This window comes from Malaclemys terrapin, chromosome 9 (genome assembly GCF_027887155.1).
Source record: "Malaclemys terrapin pileata isolate rMalTer1 chromosome 9, rMalTer1.hap1, whole genome shotgun sequence".
NCBI lineage: Eukaryota > Metazoa > Chordata > Testudines > Emydidae > Malaclemys > Malaclemys terrapin.
In genome coordinates this window covers 68,978,658-69,002,319 of record NC_071513.1, presented here as the reverse complement: position 1 = coordinate 69,002,319, position 23,662 = coordinate 68,978,658, and the positions used below count along the sequence as shown (strand labels likewise).

Genomic DNA, 23,662 nt, shown 5'->3' with positions numbered 1-23,662 from the left:
TACTGCAATACTGGTACTTTTTCTTAGTGCAATTGCACTTTGTACCCATCTACATTGCAAAAAACTTCTCCAGTATAGGCAGGACTCCAGAGACAAAAAGATTTCAGTTAGCACATCAATGAAATAAATGGAAGCAATTCACATTTCTTACAGGCAAATACTGCTCCTTCCTTTAGGGTAATGCAGCCCCTTGTACCGTGTCAGTGAAGTTCAATTGTACAGTATAGGAAACACAGAAGGATTTGGGCAGCCCATGCATGGGAATCACATCCTCTGTGCACTGCACAGCCCAGCTCCACGGAGTAAACCTCCATGATGCGGTGTAGCAGAAAATGTGGGTATATAAATCTACCATCCCTATTGGGGGGAGGTGGGGGGGGGGGGGGAAGAGACCTGAAGAGCTATTGGAGAATAGCTCCCCTTGTAAATACTCTTATTCTGCACAAGAGAGTCTGTGTTTAGCTTACTCCACTCTGGAAGCAAGGTTGATAAAAATAGATGATTTAAAAAAAAAAAAAAAAGGATTTTTTAAATTTAAATTAAACACAGGTTGGTTTGTTTTTAAATAAATTATTTAAAATTAAATTTAAAATTGACAATCTATGTTAAGGTCTAAAATTATTAAAATTATTAAAATTAATATGTTAAACAGTACGTTTGCTGCCAAAGTTTTAAAGAAAATCAAACCACTGAACTGGTGGATGTCACTGGCTAAGCACCTTGAACCAGAGTTTGCTGAAGTGCTAATGTAACCCACACCCCTCCTGGGTGTGGGGTTCTGTCCCATCTAAGGGCATGGAGACCATTTAGAGAGAAAGAGAGAGATAAAATGAGTCTGCTCTACAAGCAGTTGGCTTTTAGCTCATGTGGCAGAAGCTCATGCACTAATCTCCAGAGGTCCCTGGTTCAATCCTGCCTGCCAACGACCAGAGTCTGTTGGCGTTACAAGTGGGGGCTCTTCTGGGATTTCAACTGGGAAGTCTCTGAAGCTGGGGACATGGTTCCTCAGCTAGGGGAAGTACGTAACCCACACATGTTCTGGGTGTGGTGTACTGTCCCTTCTAGTGGCACTGAGACCATTTAAAGAGAGAGAGAGAGAGAGCGCGAGCACGAGCAATTAACGAGTCTGCTCTACAGCCTTAGCTAACAGCCCGTTGGCTTTTAGCTCACGGTAGAGGCTCATGCACTAAGCTCCAGAGGTCCCAGGTTCAATCCCACCCACCAACTGGGGTCTGTCGGCATTACACTAAATCAGCTTTTGACAATAGTAATGTTTTCTCCAGGTACAGAGAGAATATAATTTTCTTCATTTCAGTTTATTCAACTAGCTCAGTTCAATGATTGGTTCATTGAAATTTAAGAAACCAATTGGGAGCAGAAAAAGCAGGAGTGCTTGTTTTCCTCTTCCACTAGTGAGAGACAATATGATGTACAGTACTAGTTCTAAATCCTTGAAGGATATAATGACCAGAAGCAATCATCTCAATTCACTAACTACAAATCATACTTCTTTTGTTTAATAGTTCAGTTAGTTTTAAATGCAAAACATGTTTTGATAAATTTTTTATGTTTTTTTTCTTATGCATCCAGCACATTTAGTTAATTTAAAAAAATCAAGTAAAAGCCTGGTTTTGTGCATTCTTAATTGAATTTGAATTTCCACCCAGATAAAGTTTCATGAAAACAATAAGCAAAAAAATTAATCTAGTAAACAAGAAATGCATCATTCACCATTTTCTAACATAATAAAAAATGTAGAAGTTAAGAATTTAAATAAATCCAAGTTAAGCTACATAACTACTTAAATAAATGGAGAGAGATATAGCGTATCCTCCTGCTTACCAAAAAGAAACAGCAAATTTAGTTGTAAATATAGCCTTTACAGTATGTTTTAATGGTTACCAATCAACAAGAATCAATCTTTCTTCAGGAAAATAGCTAAAAAGGAAACCAGATTGCTGACACTTAAAATTAAAAAGGTCATAGAGCAGTTTTTAAACTAAGGGCTGGAGGAAGGCTGACAGGTGCGGAAGAGAACGTGGTTCGGACAGAAGCATCCCTAAGGGGAGGATCTATTAATGGAGATTCTTTATGTCCTAGTAAGGAGGAGAGGATGGAAAACGATAAAATACAGGTAGAATCTGATCTGAAACAGTCAAATGAAAGAGTCTCATCGGATTACATCATGTAATGGCAGACAGCTAAAAATGGACAAGTTTTTAAAGTGCTTATATACCAATGCTAGAAGTCTAAATAATAAGATGGGTGAACTAGAGTGCCGCATATTAAATGAGTATATTGATATAATAGGCATCACAGAAACTTGATGGAATGAGGATAATCAATGGGGCACAGTAATACCAGGGAACAAAATATATCGGAAGGACAGAACAGGTCGTGCTGGTGGGGGAGTGGCATTATATGTGAAGGAAAAGCATAGAATCAAATGAAGTAAAAATCTTAAATGAACCAAACTGTACCACCGAATCTCTATGGATAGTAATTTCATGCTCTAATAATAAGAATATAGAAGTAGGGATATATTACTGACCATCTGACCAGGATGGTGATAGTGACTGTGAAATGTGCAGGGAGATTAGAGAGGCTACTAAAATAAAAAACCTCAATAATAATGGGAGATTTCAACTATCCCCATATTGACTGGGTACATATCACCTCAGGATGGGATGCAGAGATAAAGTTTCTTGACACCTTAAATGACTGCTTCTTGGAGCAGCTGGTCCTGGAACCAACAAGAGGAGAGGCAATTCTTGATTTAGTCCTAAGTGGAGCACAGGATCTGATCCAAGAAGTGAATATAGCTGGACTGCTTGGTAATAGCGACCATAATATAATTACAGTTAACATCCCTGTGGCAGGGAAAACACCACAGCAGCCCAACACTGTAGCACTTAATTTCAGAAAGGGGAACTACGCAAAAATGAGGAGGGTGGTTAAAAAGAAATTAAAAGTGCCAAAAGTGAAATCTCATGCAAGATGCATGGAAACTTTGTAAAGACACCATAATAGAGGCTCAACTTAAATGTATACCACAAATTAAAAAACATAATAAGAGAACAAAAAAGTGCCACCATGGCTAAACAAAAGTAAAAGAAGCAGTGAGAGGCAAAAAGGCATCGTTTAAAAAGTGGAAGTTAAATCCTAGTGAGGGAAACAGAAAGGAGCATAAATTCTGGCAAATGATGTGTAAAAATATAATTAGGAAGGCCAAAAAAGAATTTGAAGAACTAGCCAAAGACTCAAAAAGTAATAGCAAAAAAAAGTAAGTACATCAGAAGCAGAAAGCCTGCTAAACAACCAGTGGGTCCAGATTGGGGTGTCATTAGAGGTGGTTTTGGAACAAATTGACAAATTAACCAGTAATAAGTTACCAGGGCTAGATGGTATTCACCCAAGAGTTCTGAAGGAACTCAAACTGTACTGAACTACTAACTGTAGTCTGTAACCTATCATTTAAATCAGCTTCTGTACCAAATGACTGGAAGATAGTTAACATGACACCAATTTTTAAAAAGGGCTCCAGAGGTGATCCCGGCAATTACAGGACGGTAAGCCTGACTTCAGTACCAGACAAACTGGTTGAAACTATAGTAAAGAACAATACTGTCAGACATACAGTTGAACATAATTTGTTGGGAAAGAGTCAACATGGTTTTTGCAAAGGCAAATCATGCCTCACCAATCTACTAGAATTCTTTGAGGGACTCAACAAGCACGTGGACAAGGAGGATCCAGTGGATGTAGTGTACTTCGATTTTTAGAAAGCCGTTGACAAGGTCCCTCACCAAAGGCTCTTAAGCAAAGTAAGCTGTGATGGTATAAGAGAGAAGGTCCTCTTATGGATTGGTAACTGGTTAAAAGATAGAAGAAAAAAGGCAGGTATAAATGGTCAGTTTTCAGAATGGAGAAAGGTAAATAGTGGGGTCCCCCAGGGTCTGTACTGGAACCAGTGCTAGTCAACATATTCATAAATGATCTGCGAAAAGGAGTAAACAGTTAGGTGGCAAATTTTGCAGATGATGCAAAACTACTCAACATAGTTAAGTCCCAGGCACACTGCAAAGAGCTACAAAAGGATCACGCAACACTGGGTGACTGGGCAACAAAATGGCAGATGAAATTTAATGTTATAAATGTACATTGGAAAACATAATCCCAATTATACATATAAAATGATGGGGTCTAAATTAGCTGTTACCACTCAAGAAGAGATCTTGGAGTCATTGTGGATAGTTCTCTGAAAACATCAACTCAATATGCAGCGGCAGTCAAAAAAGCGAACAGAATGTTGGGAATCATTAAGAAAGGGATAGATAGTAGGACAGAAAATATCATGTTGCCTCTATATAAATCCATGGTACACCCACCTCTTGACTATTGCATGCAGATGTGGTTGCCCAATCTCAAAAAAATGATATATTGGAATTGGAACGGGTTCAGAAAAGGGCAACAAAAATTACTAGGGGTATGGAACAGCTTACGTATGAGGAGAGATTAATAAGACTGGGACTTTTCAGCATGGAAAAGAGACAACTAGGGGGGGGATATGACCAAGGTCTATAAACTCATGACTGGTGTAGAGAAAGTAAATAAGGAATTGCTAATTACTCCTTCTCATAACATAAGAACTAGGGGTCATCAAATGAAATTAACAGGCAGCAGGTTTAAAACAAACAAAAAGTATTTCTTCGCACAACACACAGTCAACCTGTGGAACTCTTTGCCAGCGGATGTTGTGAAGGCCAAGAGTATAACAGGATTCAAAAAAGAACTAGATAAATTCATGGAGGATAGGTCCATCAATGGCTATTAGCCAGGATGGACAGGGATAGTGTCCCTAGCCTCTGTTTGCCAGAAGTTGGGAATGAGCGACAGGGAATGGATCACTTGATTATCTGTTCTGTTCATTCCTTCTGGGGCACCTGGCATTGGCCAGTGTCGGAAGACAGTATACTGGGCTAGATGGACCTTTGGTCTGACCCAGTATGGCCGTTATGTTAAAAGTACAAATTCAAAACATAATTCAATTTGATGATTTAAAGTAAAAAGTTTCCTGCTTGGTGATTTAAATCACTTTGATTTATATCAATCCACCTTGTTGGGAAGTGGGATTAAACTCAACCACACAACAGCACTCTTGGTGCAGCGTAAGATCTGGTCTACACTACAGACAGGTCGAAGCAAGGCAACTTACGTCGACCTAACTATGGAAGTGTCTATACCAGGGGTAGGCAACCTATGGCACGCGTGCCGAAGGCAGGGCACAAGCTGATTTTCAGTGGCACTCACACTGCCCAGGTCCTGGCCACCAGTCCAGGGGGCTCTGCATTTTAATTTAATTTTAAATGAAGCTTCTTAAACATTTTAAAAACCTTATTCACTTTACATACAAGAATAGTTTATGGGTATTCACCCACGAAAGCTTATGCTCCAATACGTTTGTTAGTCTATAAGGTCCCATAGGACTCTGTCGCCTTTTAACAATAGTTTAGTTATATATTATAGACTTATAGAAAGAGACCTTCTAAAAACATAAAAATGCATTACTGGCACGCGAAACCTTAAATTAGAGTGATTAAATGAAGACTCGGCATACCATTTCTGAAAGGTTGCAGACACCTGATCTATACTTAAATTTTGCTCCCGCCCACAAAACTGCCCCGCTATGCCGACTTAATGCTCCACCTCCAAGAGCAGCATAGAGTCAAAGTCCACGTAGTTAGGTTGACATAGTATAGTCAGCAGAGATACTACATTGCTTACATCTACTGTTACTGGCTTTCCGGAGCCATCCAACAATGCCCCACATTGACAGTACAATTCATACAAGTGCTCCTGGTGAGGACGAGCACCGCGAACACAAGGAGCAAAGTGTAGACACGCACAAACGGCAGTAATTTACTGCAGCAGAAATTTAATTTTGTAGTTTACGCATGGCCTTTGAGTTAGTGTGGAATAATTATTGCATTTTAAATTCACACCCTAGTTTCTTTTGCAAAAGCTTTCCCATGCAGACAAGTCTTATTTCTCTCTCTCTCTCTCTCTCTCACACACACACACACGGAACAAAAGTGGTGGAGGTTACTTTATCTGGAAGCCTGAAACAACCAGCACAAAATGTCCCCATCCCACTACAGTAACTCCCCAGTGCAGAGTACAGTTACTTAGACTGTGCACTTAAACAGTGCTCACTCACTCACTAATCAAGTGGACGCGTAGATCAGATCAAACGGTGTTCAGCAACATTTCAGAAATGATAGTTAGACCGACACCTGTTACTGACACCCACTGACTGCAATAGGTAAATATCCTAAAGTAGGCAAAGATTCTATCAGTCAACTAAGGCTACATCTACACTGCAACTTGGGATGTAATATGTAGCTCACGTGGACATATCCGCACTAGCTTCAATCTAGCTAGCTTGCTCAAAATAGCAGTAAGGACGCGACAGCATAGGAGGCAGCCCTGTAGATGCATACTTACATTGCTAGATCACATTGAAACCCATGCCACCACAGTCTCAGTGCTTTTCTTTACTGAGCTAACTAGATTAAAGATACCATAGATAAGTATACACAGTCTGAAAATTATACACTGGTTGCAGTGTAGACCATACTGCAATGCTACATTTGGAAGGTTTTCCTCTGAACTAAAAACACTAGAAACCTTTGATCATTAAAAAAAAAAGTTCAATTTCGCAGAAATTGGTAAACAAGCTCCCTAATACCAAGCTCTTATATAGTGATTTTCAACAGTAGATTTCCAAGTGTTTTACTAAGGAGGTAAGTATCATTACCCCCATTTTACAAACAGGGGATGTGACCTGCCCAAGGTCACCCAGCAGGGCAATGGCAAAGCCAGGAACAGAACCCAGGTCTCCCAAGTCCTATGCCAAAGTAGGCCATACTACCTCCTAGATAGGGAAAACGTATTATTCACTGTTATTAGGTAAGTGGATTTATCAAGCCTTACTAATTCATGCCCCCCACACTTCCTATTAAACATAGTTATTAAAACACTTTGAACAAAATAGAAAATGGTATTTACAGGTAACTCTGAAAAGTACAAAAAAGTAAAACAAAATTCAACAGGGTAACAGACTCATGAAAGTCACACAATTCTAGCATGTTTAATGATCTATACCAGGGGTTGGCAACGTTTGGCACGCGACTCGCCAGGATAAGCACCCTGGCGGACCGGGCCAGTTTATTTACCTGCTGACGCGGCAGGATCGGCTGATCGTGGCCCCCACTGGCCGCGGTTTCCCGTCCCGGGCCAATGGGGGCGGCAGGAAGCGGCACGGGCGAGGGATGTGCTGGCCGCGGCTTCCCGCCGCCCCCATTGGCCCGGGACAGCGAACCACGGCCAGTGGTTGCCGCGATTGGCCAAACCTGCCGCGTCAGCTGGTAAATAAACTGGCCTGGCCCGCCAGAGTGCTTACCCTGGCGAGCTGTGTGCCAAATATTGCCGACCCCTGATCTATACTTTGAAGGCATGGGGGACATGTTCTATTACTTGAGTTAAAGTTGCATATCAAATTTAGCATCTCAATATTGATATACAAATTTAAATCCTGAAAAACAGATTCATGGTCAACATGAAACACCATTTTGAGTCAGAGGGAACCTCGCTATTTGAGAAATTATTAGTTACATTGTATGTTATTTCTCTTTTCTTTTTTTCTGGTAATATCTCAGAATTCTAACTCCTAATGTCCTTGACATACAGAAGGTCAAGGTACATTGTGGTACTGAAATAGTAACACAAATAATACAATGCACAAAGACTCTACTAGTGCATAAATAAAGTGAGGTGGCAGGAAATTATTTTATGATATAATATCAGAATATGGATGTGTAAAGTATTAGGAGATTATGAATCATTGTAATTAAACAAACATATGGAAGCAAATTAAAACTAGAAGACACTTCCCTCCCCCCAAAAATAAAAAAAAATAAACTATTATAGGAAAGAGTTCTGGGAAAAAACCACCCCAAGACTTTGAGCCACACTGAGGAGGGAAAGACAGCTAAAGAATGAATACATCCTCTCTGAAAACTATGAAGATAAGAATTATGGAGATTTTATTATCATCATATTCTAAGAGTCTCCTTCCAAGTACTTCCACTGGGTGGCAGACTCTGCCTTCACATGAACGGAGGTGGGGGAAACTACAATTGTTTAAAGAACTTTTCTGTTATACAACTTATTATTTGATCAGCTCTCCAAACTTTCTCTCCCATTTTTTCTAGAAGCCCCAGGATAAAGGAAGCAGTCTTTCAGGGAGATTTGAAAGCATATGGTCAAGATAGTGCGATGGGAACAAAAACATGTGGGTGAAAGGAATGGGTCAATACAGAAATTGATTTAAGTAGATGTTTTGCTGATATATTTTAAGTCTTGAAAAGCAAAGACTAGAAGATTGAAACAAATTCAGCAACATATATTAGTCCTGAAGGATCTGAAAGGATGGGTACACAACTTTATTAAAATCTTGGATGAAGTTTTGAAGGGTCTGTTCTTTTTTCAGTGCACATATTTAATTAAATGTTACAAACTTTCTTTAAATGCATTTAAAGAGAGTTTCCACTTATTTTAGACAAATTATGACTCATTTTTAAGAATAAAAACCATTTAATTACAGTCTTCTTTAAATTATGTATTTTTAAAAATAGCCCACTTACCTACTTCAAAAATCTTGGCACTCCCCAGCGTGCCAGTGAGTTTGGGAGATCTGTAGATCTTGCCATTCACTTTGTAACATTTTTTAACACAGCAAAAAGTAGAAGTTTCAGGTATTTTCATTGTGCAAATTTTAAAAACAAAAACGAACAACAACTAATTTTCAAAATTTGCTCTGGCAGGTTTATTCATACATAAGGCTGCAAGTCTGTCACGGAGGTTACGGATTCTGTGATTTTCATAATGGCTGGTGCTGGCTCAGGTAGCCCCTGTGCCAGCAGCAGCAGTTTGGGTGTGTGGGAGGGAGCTCAGGGCTAGGGGCAGGGGATTGGGGAGCGCAGGGGGGGCACTTACCTCGGAGTAGGGGACTCCCCAGCTCCCACTGGCATGGCCCCCGAGCAGCTCCTAGGCGGCAGAGGGGGTCTCCGCACTGCGCACTGCCCACCCCCACAGTTCCCATTGGCTGTGGTTCCTGGCCAATGGGAGCTGCGGCAGCCCCTGCCCTGGCTCCTGCCTCCACCACCTAAGAGCTGCAGGGACACAGGGCCATGTAGGAAGCCCCTGCCAGCCCCACCAACCCCGTCTCCCCCAGCAACAGCAGGGGTCCCGGGCCATGCACCGCAGCCCAGCCCTCCGCTCCCCCAGCACCAGTGGGGGTCCCAGGCCATGCACTGCGGCCCCCCTTCCCCAGTGCCAGCGGGAGTCCCGGGCCACAGCCCAGCCGCCCTATCTCCCCCAATACCAGCGGTGGTCCCAAGCCACCTCCTCCAGCACCTCCAGATTGCTCTCCCACCCTCCTGCAGAGCACCCACGGCCCCCTGCCCAAGTTTTAGTCCGGGGAGGTATTTTTAGTAAAGGTCATGGACAGATCACGGGCCCATGAATTTTTGTTTACGGCCTGTGACCTGTCCATGACTTTTACTAAAAATACCTGTGACTAAAACGTAGCCTTAATTATACTTTACCTAAGAACCTTGTAAGAATGAGCAGCAGTGACTGCAAAGAAACCAAGCTGGATGGATAAAGTGCTTTAATGTGCTTCATATAAGACATCAAGGATATTTTCCATAAGGTTTGCAGAGAACGGCCTCACCAGGATGCATATAGGAAAAACAATGACAGGATGAATGACCAACTGAGGAGGAATTTCACAACCAGCTTTGAAAGGAATTAGGACATCCATAGCACTATCATCCCCATTTTGTTGAAAATCTCATCTGAAGGAATCGAAGGTGTGAGCTGGGAGTTCTCTCATGAGAAACATGGAAGATTGCCACAAGGCACTCCTCAACCCACCTAGTGGTCCAGCTGGGTGGAATGAAAAAATTCTTCCTTCCCATTGAGTCAGGTAGCCAAGAGGGCACTTTTCACCCCTTTACAAGAACTAGAGAAGTATTCAGGTAGTTTTTCTCCTAGAAGGTAAACAGAAATAAATTTGTGGAGTCATGACCCTAGCAAGACTGGGCAGCTGAGTCTTACTCAGACATATGAAAATGCAACATTCTTGTGCACTTGTGATAATCTGTGTTATGTGGTGCTACAAATTACAATCTGCTCACAAAGTCTGTTTTCTCTAATTTACATCAGTCTCTGTATTACACTACAGTCATTTATGAAGACTAACCTCTACAGTAACCAATATCAGTCCTCCACAATTAACTTCTGAGTAACTTATTTTTAGGAAAATATTTTTCAAATCTGTCCTGTATACTAGCTCTCATTTAGCACTAAGAACATATAAATTAGTTGTATCACAATGCTACAAAAATGACCTCCCTGTCCCCCGGAAAATAGAAAATTTGGTAATTTTTCAGAGCCTTATACCATTATACCTCTGAAGTTACTGGGCTGATTTGCTTAAATCTTAAAAAAATGCATTTGTGGAATGATGCAAAGCATTTGAATTTGTATGCTAAAATATGTATTTTTATAATAACCTTAATATACCGTGTGCATAGTAAAGTGTTACAAGTAGGGTTTAGACCAGAATATTTTCTAACAGACTTAACTGTGGAATCATAACTGTTACTTACAACCCCCTACACTCAGGGCCAATCTCCAGCACATGGGGCGCACGCACACTAGAAGTAGAATACATGCAAACAACACATCTCGAACTCCACATACTAAACTATTAATTAGGAATTTCGCAAGAGCTCCTAAGGCAAGGCTGGGGACTTCTCTAGCATAATTGTAGATCTACAACCATGTTCTCAACCCTGTTCTCAACACTGGCAGTGTCAGCATTTCCATCAGGCTGGCCCAAAAGGCCCCACCCAGTTCCCAAACTGGACTCTCTGGAAGGTCCCCTCAAGACTGTCACAATAACTGGTTTCAGCTGCCCCAATACACTAAGCCCTAGCGACTGTGCTCATTCTTTATTCTGAAACAGTGCAAAAAGGAGCAGCAGCTCAGATTCTAGTCTGGTGGGCTCTTTCACAGAAAGGCAGTTTACATGGTAATGTTAAAATCGTCCTCTTGTCTGCTCTGGAATTCTACGGATGACCGAAGGGGGCAGGGGGAAACAGGAACAAACCTTTTAAAATAGTTTTAGACTTTCTTACACTTCATGAAAAAGCAAAAAAATAAATAAAAATAAAAAAAAACCCACACACCACAATTTGTCCCCACTATCCCTTTGTAGACCCCTTAGGACTAATGGCTACACATGCAAGTCTGGAATGGACCAAAGAGGATAATGCTTATTGTCTATAACTGCTGGTGGTGGGAGAAAGAAAGGATGAGAAATCTCAAACTATTTTTAAAAGATCATATAAATAGAATACAATGTTGTTCACTAACAAGCTAACAGGAAGGTGAGGTTTCTAGCAGAATGAAGGAACCCAGTTTTTCTATAAAGTAAAAATATTCACCTTAGAACAAAGCGTCTGTTAATGTAACATTAAGAGTAAAACATTAAAGTCAGGAAACAAAATGTAAGGTTCTTAAAGAAGCATTACTTTGGCTGTGTTAACACTTCCTATTTACTTTATGCAATATAGTTAACATTTAAAAAAGCACAATGAGATCCAATGTCTGGAAACTGAAATAGACAAATTCAGATTAGAAATATGGCACACATCTTTAACAGTGAGAATAATTAACCACTGATGTTGTGAATACTCTGTCCCTTGACATCTTTAAATCAAGACTGGAAATCTTTTTAAAAGATATGCTATTGTTCAAACAGAAGTTATGGGCCAGATGCAAACATTATTGGGCATAGTTCTTTGGCCTGCAATAAGCAGGAGATTAGATTAGATCATCATAATGGCCCCGTCAGGGCTTTAAAAAAAAAAAAAAAAAACACACAACTATGAATCTATTAAGCTAGAATTTCAAATTATATTATATTATATATATAACTAAATAAATAAATAAATTAATTAATTAATTAAATAATGTGCAACATGTAATATTGTTTAATTTTTATAAGGCTTTCATAAGAAAGAAAACCCCAATCTAACTTCATTCAGGACCAATATGTAAGGTTATAAATAAAATGTCTACTTCAAGTCTGTCCATAGCCCTCTTAGAGTCCTCAGTATTATTGGATACACGAATAGCTACGGATGCAAAACAAAAAAAAAAAGGTCTCATCTGCTCCTCACTAGTATACTGCTCCATCCTGTCACACTCAGATCTGACCATGGTGATCTATAATGAAAGCTGGTTTTGAATTTTTTGACAAATCATTTTGTCAAAAATGCAGATTCACCAAAACCAAAACTTTTCACAGGAACTGATCAGTTTTGAAAAAACTTCAGTCAATAAGTTTTCTTAGGTCCAGGATCGAATTTCTGGTCAAAACAAGAGCCGCGCAAACCCCCACCCTGGCCTCCAGAATAGCCAATAGCCCAGTGGTTAGGGCACTTACATTGGATATAGGAAACCCAGATTCAAGTCCCTCTGAATCAGTCAGGGCAAGGACTTGAACCTGGGTCTCCCACATCCCACTTGATTGCCCTAATCACTATTAAGCTGTTATTCCATGAAGGGAAAGGGGGTGAGGAAGCTTCAGCAGTTACACTTACTAGAACAGGGGTTCTCAAACTGGGGGTCGGGACCCCTCAGGGGGTCATGAGGTTATTACATGGGGGGTGCAAGCTGTCAGCCTCCACCCCAAACCCCACTTTGCCGCCAGCATTTATAATGGTGTTAAATATATAAACAAGTGTTTTTAATTTATAAGGGGAGGTCGCACTCAAAGGCTCGCTATGTGAAAGAGGTCACCAGTACAACAATTTGAGAACCACTGTACTAGAACAATGAAACATTAACTCACAAGAGTGAAACTAGTAAGGGCTGAAGACAGAACTTTCAAGGTAGCTGGCCCACTTCCAGAACACAGACTTCCAGAACACAGACTGAGCACAAGATAGCACTGCCTTCAAAACAAAGCTTCTCTCTGCAACACACACATACTCCAACCCAATTTTCCAAATATTTTCTCCCTCAGAATAGCAAGAAGGCAGTGTGGTCTAATGGATAGGGCACTGATCCAGGAGTCAAGAGAAATGGATTCTATATCCAGCTCTGATGCTATCCTGTAGTGTTATCTTGGGCAAGTCACTTGGCTGCTCCTCATCTATTTCCTCTTCTGAGGATATGCACTACTCCTTTAAGGGACAGGGTGGAGCCTACAGCTAAGTAGAGCCTGGGGTGTAATCAAGGAGGCCCTGTCCCAACCTAGGGCTGGGTTACATAAACAGGAAGAGGGAAGGAAAGGCCATGCAAGCTGCAGTGTATTCTCTCCATCTCTAGACAAGCCTAACAGACTCAGAGTATATCTACTCAGGGATAAACGATCCCACGGCCAGCTGCGGCTGGCCTAGATCAGCTGACTTGGGCTCATGGGACTCGGGCTGTAGGGCTAAAAATTGCTGTGTAGACCATTTGGGCTCAGGCTGAAGCCTGAGCTCTGGGACTCAATTCTCAGAGGACTGGTCATGGGTTTTTTATCCCTGTGTAGACATACCCTCGAGGTATGTCTACACTATAAACTTAAGTGGACCTATGTTAGGTCAACTTACTACAGTGGTTCATGTCCACACTGCCTTTTTTCTGTCAGTGTTGCACATCCTCACCAGGAGCACTTCCATCAATTTAAGAGGGGCAGTGTGGGGTGTTGAGAGCCGGGACTTTCAGCTCCGCACGCAGCTCCCCGCCAGGAGCCTTACTTGCTCCCCACACACACTTTGGCTCCCCACTGGGAACGGAACAGCCAACCAGACTCTGGGAATGGAGCTCCCAACCAGGCACTTCCCGTGGCTTCCATTGGCTGGGAACAGCAAACCACGGACACTGGGAGCTGAGGGGCTCCATGCCTGTAAATGCTCCAGGTAAACAAAACGTCCAGGCCCGCTAGCGATTTACCTTAACGAGCCAGGAGCCAAAGTTTGCCAACCCCTGAAATACAGGGTCAGCTTATGAAAGGGTCATACAGTTTTTGCTATTTTTACCTAACCATCTTGGGGGGGTCGGCTTATAAAATGAACAGGATAATGAACGAGTATATACGGTAACTGCATTGACTTATTTTGTTTAGGAGAATCCATCCTCAACATAAAGGATTCTGAAGACTATCCACCTTCAAGATCACCATCACTTTCTATAGTTTCAGAGTTATCTGCCAACAATAGTGTTTCTGTCACATCATCTATGTCACATAGCCACAGTATATCACCTGTAGCAAAAAGAAAAAAAAACTCCATCATCCAGAAACAACCATAGATAAGTTTGTGATAAGAACCAGCAGATTACAAAAAGAGGTAATTGATGAAAAACTTGACCGGGTTGTTTATGCAACCAACTCTCCTTTCTGTATGATTGAGAACCCACACTTCATTAACATTGTTCAGTCATTAAGACCAGGATACGGTCCACCCAACAGAGCAGATGTCACAGGCAAACTGCTGGATAAAGTGTTTGAAAGAGAAATTGAGCACTGTGCAAAAGGTCTAGACTCTACAGGGTGAAATTGTTAACCTGAGTCTTGATGGGTGGAGCAATGTCCACAATGATCCTGTTGTATATGCTTGTGTGACAACAGAAGAAGGGAATGTCTTCCTTACAGAAACAATTGATACATCAGGAAATGCACACACTGCAGAATACTTACGAGAAGTAGCAGTAAAAGCTAAAACAAACTGAAAAAAAATTCAAATGTCTAGTACAGGCATGTGTGCCAAAGGCGGCACACAAGCTGATTTTCAGTGGCACTCACACTGCCCGGGTCCTGGCCACCAGTCCGGGGGGCTCTGCATTTTAATTTAATTTTAAATAAAGCTTCTTAAACATTTTAAAAACCTTATTTACTTTACATACAACAGTAGTTTAGTTATATATTATAGACTTATAGAAAGAGACCTTTTAAAAACGTTAAAATGTATTACTGGCACGTAAAACCTTAAATCAGAGAGAATAAATGAAGACTTGGCACACCACTTCTGAAAGGTTGCCGACTCCTGATCTAGTATGCAGCTTGGTCACAGACAATGCTGCAAATGTATCCAAGATGAGAAGATATTATTTAGAAGAGTCCCAAGCTAATAACATACAGTTGCATTGCTCATTCCAGAAATAAAAGCCAATGTTGTTGAAATTGCAAAATACTTTTGTAACAACCACTTTGCAGCAGCTGCTCCAAAAAAAAAAGTGGGAGGAACCAAGCTAACTCTTCCACAAGACATGTGATGGAACTCAGTAGTGGACTGTTTTGAACACTATATCAAGAACTAGCCTAATCTGATGACAGTTCGTGAACAAAATCGTGAAAAAATAGATGGCACGGTCACAGCCAAAGTTCTCAACATTGGGCTTAAGAGAAATGTTGAACACATGCTGAGTACCCTGAAGCCTATTTCTGTAGCCTTGAACAAAACGCAGGGAAATAGCTGTTTTATCACAGACGCTGTTGAAATTTGGAATGAACTGAGTGAGATCTTAAAAAGAGAAATATGCAATGACAGAGTTAAATTACAAGCATTAAAAAAATGAATGGGACAAGCACTATCGTCAGCTCATTTTCTTGCAAATATTCTCAATACTCAGTACCAGGGTCAAACCTTAACTGCTGAAGAAGAGGAGCTGGCTATGACATGGACAGCCAGCAATCATCCCTCCATAATGCCAACTATAATAAACTTCAGAGCTAAGAGTGAACCATTCAAGAAATATATATTTGCTAATGATGTTTTAAAGAAAGTCACCCCAGTGAACTGGTGGTAGCCACTTAAGCATTTGGATTCAGAGACTGTTGAAGTGATAATCTCACTTTTACCAGCAGTAGCTTCTTCTGCCAGTGTAGAAAGAATATTTTCTTCCTTTGGACTAATTCATTCCAAATTGAGAAATCATTTGGGACCTGAAAAAGCAGGAAAGCTTGTTTTTCTTTTCCAGATTATGAACAAACAGGAAAATGAAGGTGAAGATGACTGAGTTAGCTGCAGAAGCCAATATTTTAAGTTTCTCATATTGACCTGGCTGACATAAGTCGATTTAATTTTTGTTTTGTTTTTTTAAAAATATTTCATTTAACTATTTTACTTAAAAACAATTTTAACAAAAACAAACCTGACTTTAAAAAACTTGAATGTTTAACTAAATTCAAAAATTCATATGCTTGTTTTGTTAAAATATTATGTTTGCTGTTGAAGAAAAAAAATCCAGAATACATAACATTGTTGTTTTAGTTAAATAAAACAATTTAAATGTCTGTCTAGTAATGTTCTCCTCCTAATACAGCATGGCAAGAAAATCCTCCAAATATTACTGATTAACCTGTTGAATTGGAGATAGTTCACCTCCCAATGACTTCATAAATATCTGCTTCAATTACCTTCGGTAAATGAAATAATCAATCATTCATTTTCTGATATAGCTGAAAAACTAATCTGAAAAGTTTTCAAAATAAATCACTTTAAAAATGAATAGTGTGTACCCTCTAAAAATGAAACCTACATCTATCTCTGAGTTGTGAAGAATATGTATTAAGGTTATAACAACCAACAAGAATGCACGTTTATGTAGAAATCCATGATTAAATTGAGTTTTCTTGACTAGTGACTTAAATCATGATTTAAATCCATTTGATTTAAATCAAATCCACCCTGACACCTGCAGCACCACACCAAGGACTGCCCACAACTTTACCCCTCCATACTTGTTGTGTACCATGTCTATTTAGATGGTAAGCTCTTTGGGGCAGGGATTGTCTTGCCTTTTTTTTTTTTGGTAGTGCTTAGCCCAACAATGCACTGATCTCAGTTGTGGTCTCTAAGCACTACTGCAATACAACTACACAAAAACATGGTCAAATTTAAGTGAAACAAGCAGCAATTAACTACAATCATTTGCTAGACCCTGTTTGAAGCTGTATAAATTGTAAATTCAGAATTCATCAATTCATTATGATGGCCTCCTGTGCCTCTTCATGCAAAGGAGTTTGTCCCACAACAAGAAATTTTACTCAACTATTACAGCTTGGTAATTAACTATACTCATATGGAGGATAGCTGAGGAGCATGACTTCGTCCTCTACATTTCTTGCACTTTGTCTCTTCCTTCTGTGGGACTAAGCAAGGGAAATCAGCCTAACTTGACCGACTATGGGCTGCAGATTCAGTACAAAAACCAGGAACAGGATCTGTATAAAAGTACTTTAATCCTTTTTTTAGAGCATTGGGTAGACATGGTCAGCACTTTTGGAAGGTGGACTGAAGGCTAGTTTTAAAATATATTTGTTGAGAGAGTGGCTTTTCCTTTCTCAATTGCTTGAACTGGACGATGTTGAAAAGTCAGTGAGATTTTTCAAACCCCAACAATTTCAGGTTCAAAGCTGCCAAGTCTCTCTAAGAGACCTTGTATTTTTCAAGGAATTTGGTATGTATGCATCTTTGAAGGAGGCACTGACCATTTCGCACAGTTGTGGTTTTGCTTGCTTTTAACCAACCAGGAAGGATGCAGATCCATTTCACAGGTTGTGGCTCTAGACATTTTTCAGCGCTCTTGAGCTTGAGCATGTGTGATGGAGCCAAAGACAGCCAAAAGTAATAGGGTGAATAGTACAGTCTAGTAATGGAGTCATTAAGATTAAGCTCAAGTTGGCATTCTATGGCTCTGTGTGAGGCTAGAAGAGATCCGCACAGATCCTAAATATTACCCCTCTAAGTCAGAGCAAGTACTCATACACTGATCCATTAAGCATATAGTACCTTCATGTATGGGGCAAGGCTTGAGGCCCTGGAGCTTAACTTCAATCATTCCTACAGGCACAAAATCATAGCAGAACAATCAATGCTCAGTGGAGCTACCAAAAAAAAAAAAAAAAAAAAAAAGTAACCTCTGGGCCAAGCATCTAAACTGCACTAATTGCCCTAAAATGAACTGGAAAATAAAAGAGCAGTTTACTACCCACCCACCCCCGCCCTCCCAAGAAAAGGGACTTACAGGAGTAGCAACAGACAATAGTGAGTACTTGCTTACATCACCAGCAACAATAAGAGGGAATTATGTGGCAGTTGGTGCTGTGGCTCCTTATAAACCCCCAGGTACTGGATGTGAGGATAAATGCAGGGTGTGCATGTAGCTCCAGTGGAAACCACCATCCAAAAAGTTTTAAACCGATGTTTAGATTATCAGCTTCCGTACTGTTTTAGGGGTCTATGCACCATGGCCAGAACACACATTCTAGAACCTAACACTCTTTAATGAGGATGTAACACTGCCAATTAAAAAAAAACTAATTGAGGGAAAAGCCTATATTAAACTAAAACAGATCTATAGTTTCCGCAGCTACCATGCCTGTCAAGCTAAAGAAGATGTCAGAGCATGCAGAAACTCAAACTTTGTCACAACTTTCAGATTTTTGTAGTGTTGTCCACAACTGCAGAGACTGATTTTAAGGCCCCAGTCCTGTACTAATAACTGTGTGAGTGAACCCTGTGCTCATGCAAAGCCCCTTTTGACTCTCACTGAAGTCTCTCAGTGCATGATCGAAGAGTGAAAAAACAGACCAATAAATCAAAAGCAAACCAAAAGCTCCCTGTTTTCTAAGTCTGAAAGTGTAGCACCACCTTTATGGAATTATCTGAAAGGGTATTTTAGCTATTTCTATCTGGTATATTCCCCATCATCTATACATTTTTCAACTTTATAAAAGAGCTACCTCACAGAATTTAATTAGTGTTAAATTAAGTAACAGATGACCACTAGAAATACAGTAATATGTAATTTTAAAGTGCTGATGAAAAAATCATTTTTAGTACATTTTATGGGTGTCACATAGTTGTACTTGTACATAGAAAGGCACAATAAGACTGGAGAATATCTACAAATTTCTTTTCCCTTACCTAAATTTAAAGAACTAGCAAAATTGAAAATTTTACACATCTAATTTACTTAAACTTTTTGTTTTCTATATTTTTTCAATTTGGACAATGTAAATAGACTATCTGGTTTCTCTTTTTAGACACTGTCAAGTGAGTTTCAAAACTTCCTGGTTCTCATGCTCTAGTACAATGCTGCAATGTTTACATTAGCCACTGGTTGAGAATATTTATTTATTAAAAAGTTACAATGGAATGCGAGATCATATAGTTGGGTGTTTGGGGTTTGTTTTGTTTTTAGCATTGTTGTTTTAAATACACAATCTAAATTCTGGACCAAATTTGGCCTGTCTCTTTCAAGTCCCTGAATCTCTCTTCTCCAGTCAATTGCTCTCCTTCTCCTACCCCACAAAAAAACAAGATATACCATCAGACAGAGCATATTCAGGACAGAACAAAACCTTCTGCTTCATGTCCGTCTTTTTATGTGTCATTAATGCCAAACACTTTCCTTGAAATAAGCTACATTATATTTACCACTCCCACTGTTTAGGGAGACACAGCACCAGTACAATCACCCCTGAAATCCTCTCAGCCTAGACAAAATAAGTCTACTCACCTCAAATACAAGTTTCCAAAGAACTAGAGCACCACAATAGACATGACTGAGCATCCCCATCCCTTCTCACTACTTCTACTTCAAGGCTTCTGTATGTAATAAGAAGTATTAAAAAAAAATCTCAGGAATTGTCTACACTTATGGTGCAGCTGTAAAACTTACAGAAGACACTACCTACACTGAGAGGAGAGCTCATAAGTACTCCACCTCCCTGAGAAGCAGTAGCTATGTCAACAGGAGAAGCCCTCCCACTAACACAGTGCTGTCTACACTGGGGGTTAGGTCAGTATAACTGCGTTGCTCGGGGTGTGGATTTCCACATCCCTGAGTGAAGCAGATATGCCTACAGAAACTAGCAGTTTAGACCAGTAGTTCTCAACCACAGGTATGTGTACCCCTGGGGGTACACAGAGGTCTTCCGGGGGTACATCAACTCGTCTAGATATTTGCCTAGTTTTACAACAGGCTACATAAAAAGCACTAGCGAAATCAGTACAAACTAAAATTTCATACAGACAAGGGCTTGTTTATATTGCTCTATATACTATATATCAAAATAAATACAATATTTATATTCCAATTAATTTTATTATATGGTAAAAGTGAGAAAGTAAGCAATTTTTCAGTAACAGTGTAGGTAGTTTTCTGTTTGCAGTGAAACTTTTGAGTTTCACTGCAAAAAGTCATTGGCAAGTGTAGACGCTCCCTCAGTTTTTGCAAGTGTAGACACGCCCTTAGTCTTCACCAGTGGCTCTCAACCTTTCCCGACTATTGTACCCATTTCAGGAGTCTGATTTGTCTTGAGTACCCACAAGTTTCACCTCACTTAAAAAACACTTGCTTAAAAAAAAAAAAAATCAGACCAAAAAAAAAGTGAGAACACAAACTAGCGCTTTTCTTTTACCGATTCCCTGTCATCAATGAAACTGATAGCAGAAAAACTCTGCAAGAGTAGACATAGCCCAAGTCTCACTCTTGCAATACCATTTCAGCGCCACTGGTGTTGACCATGTTGGGAGACCTAATGTAGCTGGGACTGAGACTTCCTCTGAGGCTAAGGGTATTTCTACGCTACAGCGCTGCACCTGTGCCGCTGTAGCACAGATACTTCCTACACCAACAGAAGGGGTATTTTTGTCCATGTATATAATCCACCTCTCTAGGAGGCAGTAACTAGGCCAACAGAAGAATTCCCCTGTTGACCTAGCTGCATCTACAGCCATGGTTAGGTCAATTTAACTATGTTGCACAGGGGATCAAGTTTTTCACAGCCCTGAGTGCTGCAACTGTCAAACCAATTTTTAGGTGTAAACAAGGCCTAAGTTATTGTCCCTTTAAAGAGTCACACATGTCATTAAACCAATTGAACCTGGGAAGAAGTATCTGTAGCTTCATTTGCTGGGACTGTTATTTTTCATTGGAGGATCAGGGAAGGTAACTGAAGGGATAACTTGGAACTTACAGCAAGCAGCTCCTAAGGCAGTATTTCTCAAACTGGGGTTGCCGCTTGTGTAGGGAAAACCCCTGGTGGGCCGGTCCAGTTTGTTTACCTGTCCCGTCCGCAGGTCCTGCCGATCGCGGCTCCCACTGGCCACAGTTCGCTGCTGCAGGCCAATGGGGGCTGTTAAAAGCAGTGCAGGCCGAGGGACATATTAGCCGCCGCTTCCAGCAGCTCCCATTGGCCTGCAGCAGCGAACCGCGGCCAGTGGGAGCCGCAATCAGCCGGACCTGCGGACGGGGCAGGTAAAACAAACCGGCCCAGCCCGCCAGGAGCTTTCCCTACCCAAGCAACAACCCCAGTTTGAGAAACACTGTCCTAAGGCAAAAGGAAGCCATTCATGATCCCAGTTCCCTAACTCAATCCCAAATTCCTATTTACTTGCCCTTCACTGAAGCTGTAGCCCAATTTTAACAGCTTCCCACATTCAACCAGCCTCAACATCGCCATCCAGCCATTTCCCTTTCCTTCCATCAACCCCACACCCTACCCACCACATGGGCCACACATAGGGTGACCAGATATCCCGATTTTATAGGGACAGTCCCGATATTTGTGTGGTCTTTTTCTTATATAGGCTCCTATTACCCCCCATCTCTTGTCCCAATTTTTCACACTTGGTGTCTGGTCACCCTAGCCACACAGGCTTCTCCTCCGGGCCCATCCTCACTCCTCCCCCTCGAGCCCTCCCACACTCACCCACCCTCGGCCCCACCAGCCCTCTCCTACCCCCACCAACCTCATTCCCCACTTCCTTGAGCCCCAGCTAACCTAAACCCTCAACCAGCCCCCCATCCACCCTCATCACCTGCACCAACCTCACTCAACTCCCCACCCCACTGACCTCTCCAGCTCCTAGATCCTCCCCCCCCCCACAGCATCGTCGCCACCACAAGACCCCCCCCCCCCCCCGGCCAACTCACCCCTGTGTCTCCCCCCCACACCGCCTGGAGCCCCCACGCACCCACACCCAGCATCGTCGCCGCCCCCCACACCCCAAGTCCCCTTCCACCAACTCATCCCTGTCTCTCTCCCGCCCCTCGAAAATGCATCCAAGCAAAACAACAGCTCCCGGCCGCTCTCACCACGCCTTGCCGGATCCGGTGTCCAGGCCGCAACGCATAGGGCCCAGCCTGGGCTCTGTGCCCACAATGCCAGCCGGCTGCCTTCAGTAACCACCCACCCGCAGCCCCGTACGCCGGCACCGCGGAGCCAAACGAGGCCCCGCTCAGTCCCCCTTTACCACACGCACCTCGCACAAGCCAACGCAGTTGCGGTGCATCCTCATTCCATATGCATGAGCGGCGCTCAGTGATTGGCCGGAGCAGGGTGGCGCGCGAGGGGCCGGCTCTGTAACGTTGTAAACGGCTGCCACGCAGAGGAGGGGAGCGCGCGAGCTGCACAGGGGTTATTGCAGGGCATTCGCTACCGGGATCAGGCGCTGTAGCGCGCAGGGCAGCAGGAGCGGAGACGTTCCAGGGTCGAGGGGGCTGGGACGGGGGAATAGGATGTGGGGGGGCTGAGAGTGCGAGTAACTGATTTTCACTGGCAACGTGCTACAAGTAACAGTCGCTATTCAAATGCACTAGTGTCCATGGAGTAATTTATTATGCAAATGCTGTTAATTTTGTTATGTATTAGGCAAATATATTACAGGTTTCAGAGTAGCAGCCGTGTTAGTCTGTATCCGCAAAAAGAAGAACAGGAGTACTTGTGGCACCTTAGAGACTAACAAATTTATTAGAGCAACAAGATGCATCCGAAGAAGTGGGCTGTAGTCCACGAAAGCTTATGCTCTAATAAATTTGTTAGTCTCTAAGGTGCCACAAGTACTCCTGTTCTTCTTTTTGCAAATATATTACTGCACATTGTGTAAATAATTAATATGTAAACAACTATTGCCTTGCAGTCAGCCCCCCTCATTTAATGCTGCTATATAAACATTATTTATTTATTTCCAGATTTAAACATTTTCATAGATTCTAGGACTGGAAGGGACCTCGAGAGGTCATCGAGTCCAGTCCCCTGCCCGCATGGCAGGACCAAATACTGTCTAGACCATCCCCGATAGACATTTATCTAACCTACTCTTAAATATCTCCAGAGATGGAGATTCCACAACCTCCCTAGGCAATTTATTCCAGTGTTTAACCACCCTGACAGTTAGGAACTTTTTCCTAATGTCTAACCTAGACCTCCCTTGCTGCAGTTTAAACCCATGCTTCTTGTTCTATCCTTAGAGGCTAAGGTGAACAAGTTTTCTCCCTCCTCCTTATGACACCCTTTTAAATACTTGAAAACTGCTATCATGTCCCCTCTCAGTCTTCTCTTTTCCAAACTAAACAAACCCAATTCTTTCAGACTTCCTTCATAGGTCATGTTCTCAAGACCTTTAATCATTCTTGTTGCTCTTCTCTGTACCCTTTCCAATTTCTCCACGTCTTTTTTGAAATGCGGTGCCCAGAACTGGACACAATACTCCAGCTGAGGCCTAACCAGAGCAGAGTAGAGCGG

At 41.6% G+C, this 23,662-nt stretch overlaps 1 protein-coding gene across 5 annotated transcripts in view; it reads right to left on the bottom strand.

Annotated features, from left to right (window-relative positions):
* The window catches only part of ACSL3 (acyl-CoA synthetase long chain family member 3), a 115,434-nt gene extending 92,954 nt beyond the window's left edge, over positions 1–22,480 (bottom strand). For 2 of the 5 annotated variants that reach the window (XM_054039107.1, XM_054039112.1), the window contains exon 1: positions 22,234–22,388. The gene's annotated coding sequence lies outside the window, so the exon portion shown is untranslated. The other 3 variants (XM_054039110.1, XM_054039109.1, XM_054039108.1) reach the window with 3 other exon arrangements.
* Positions 22,481–23,662: the final 1,182 nt, after the last annotated feature.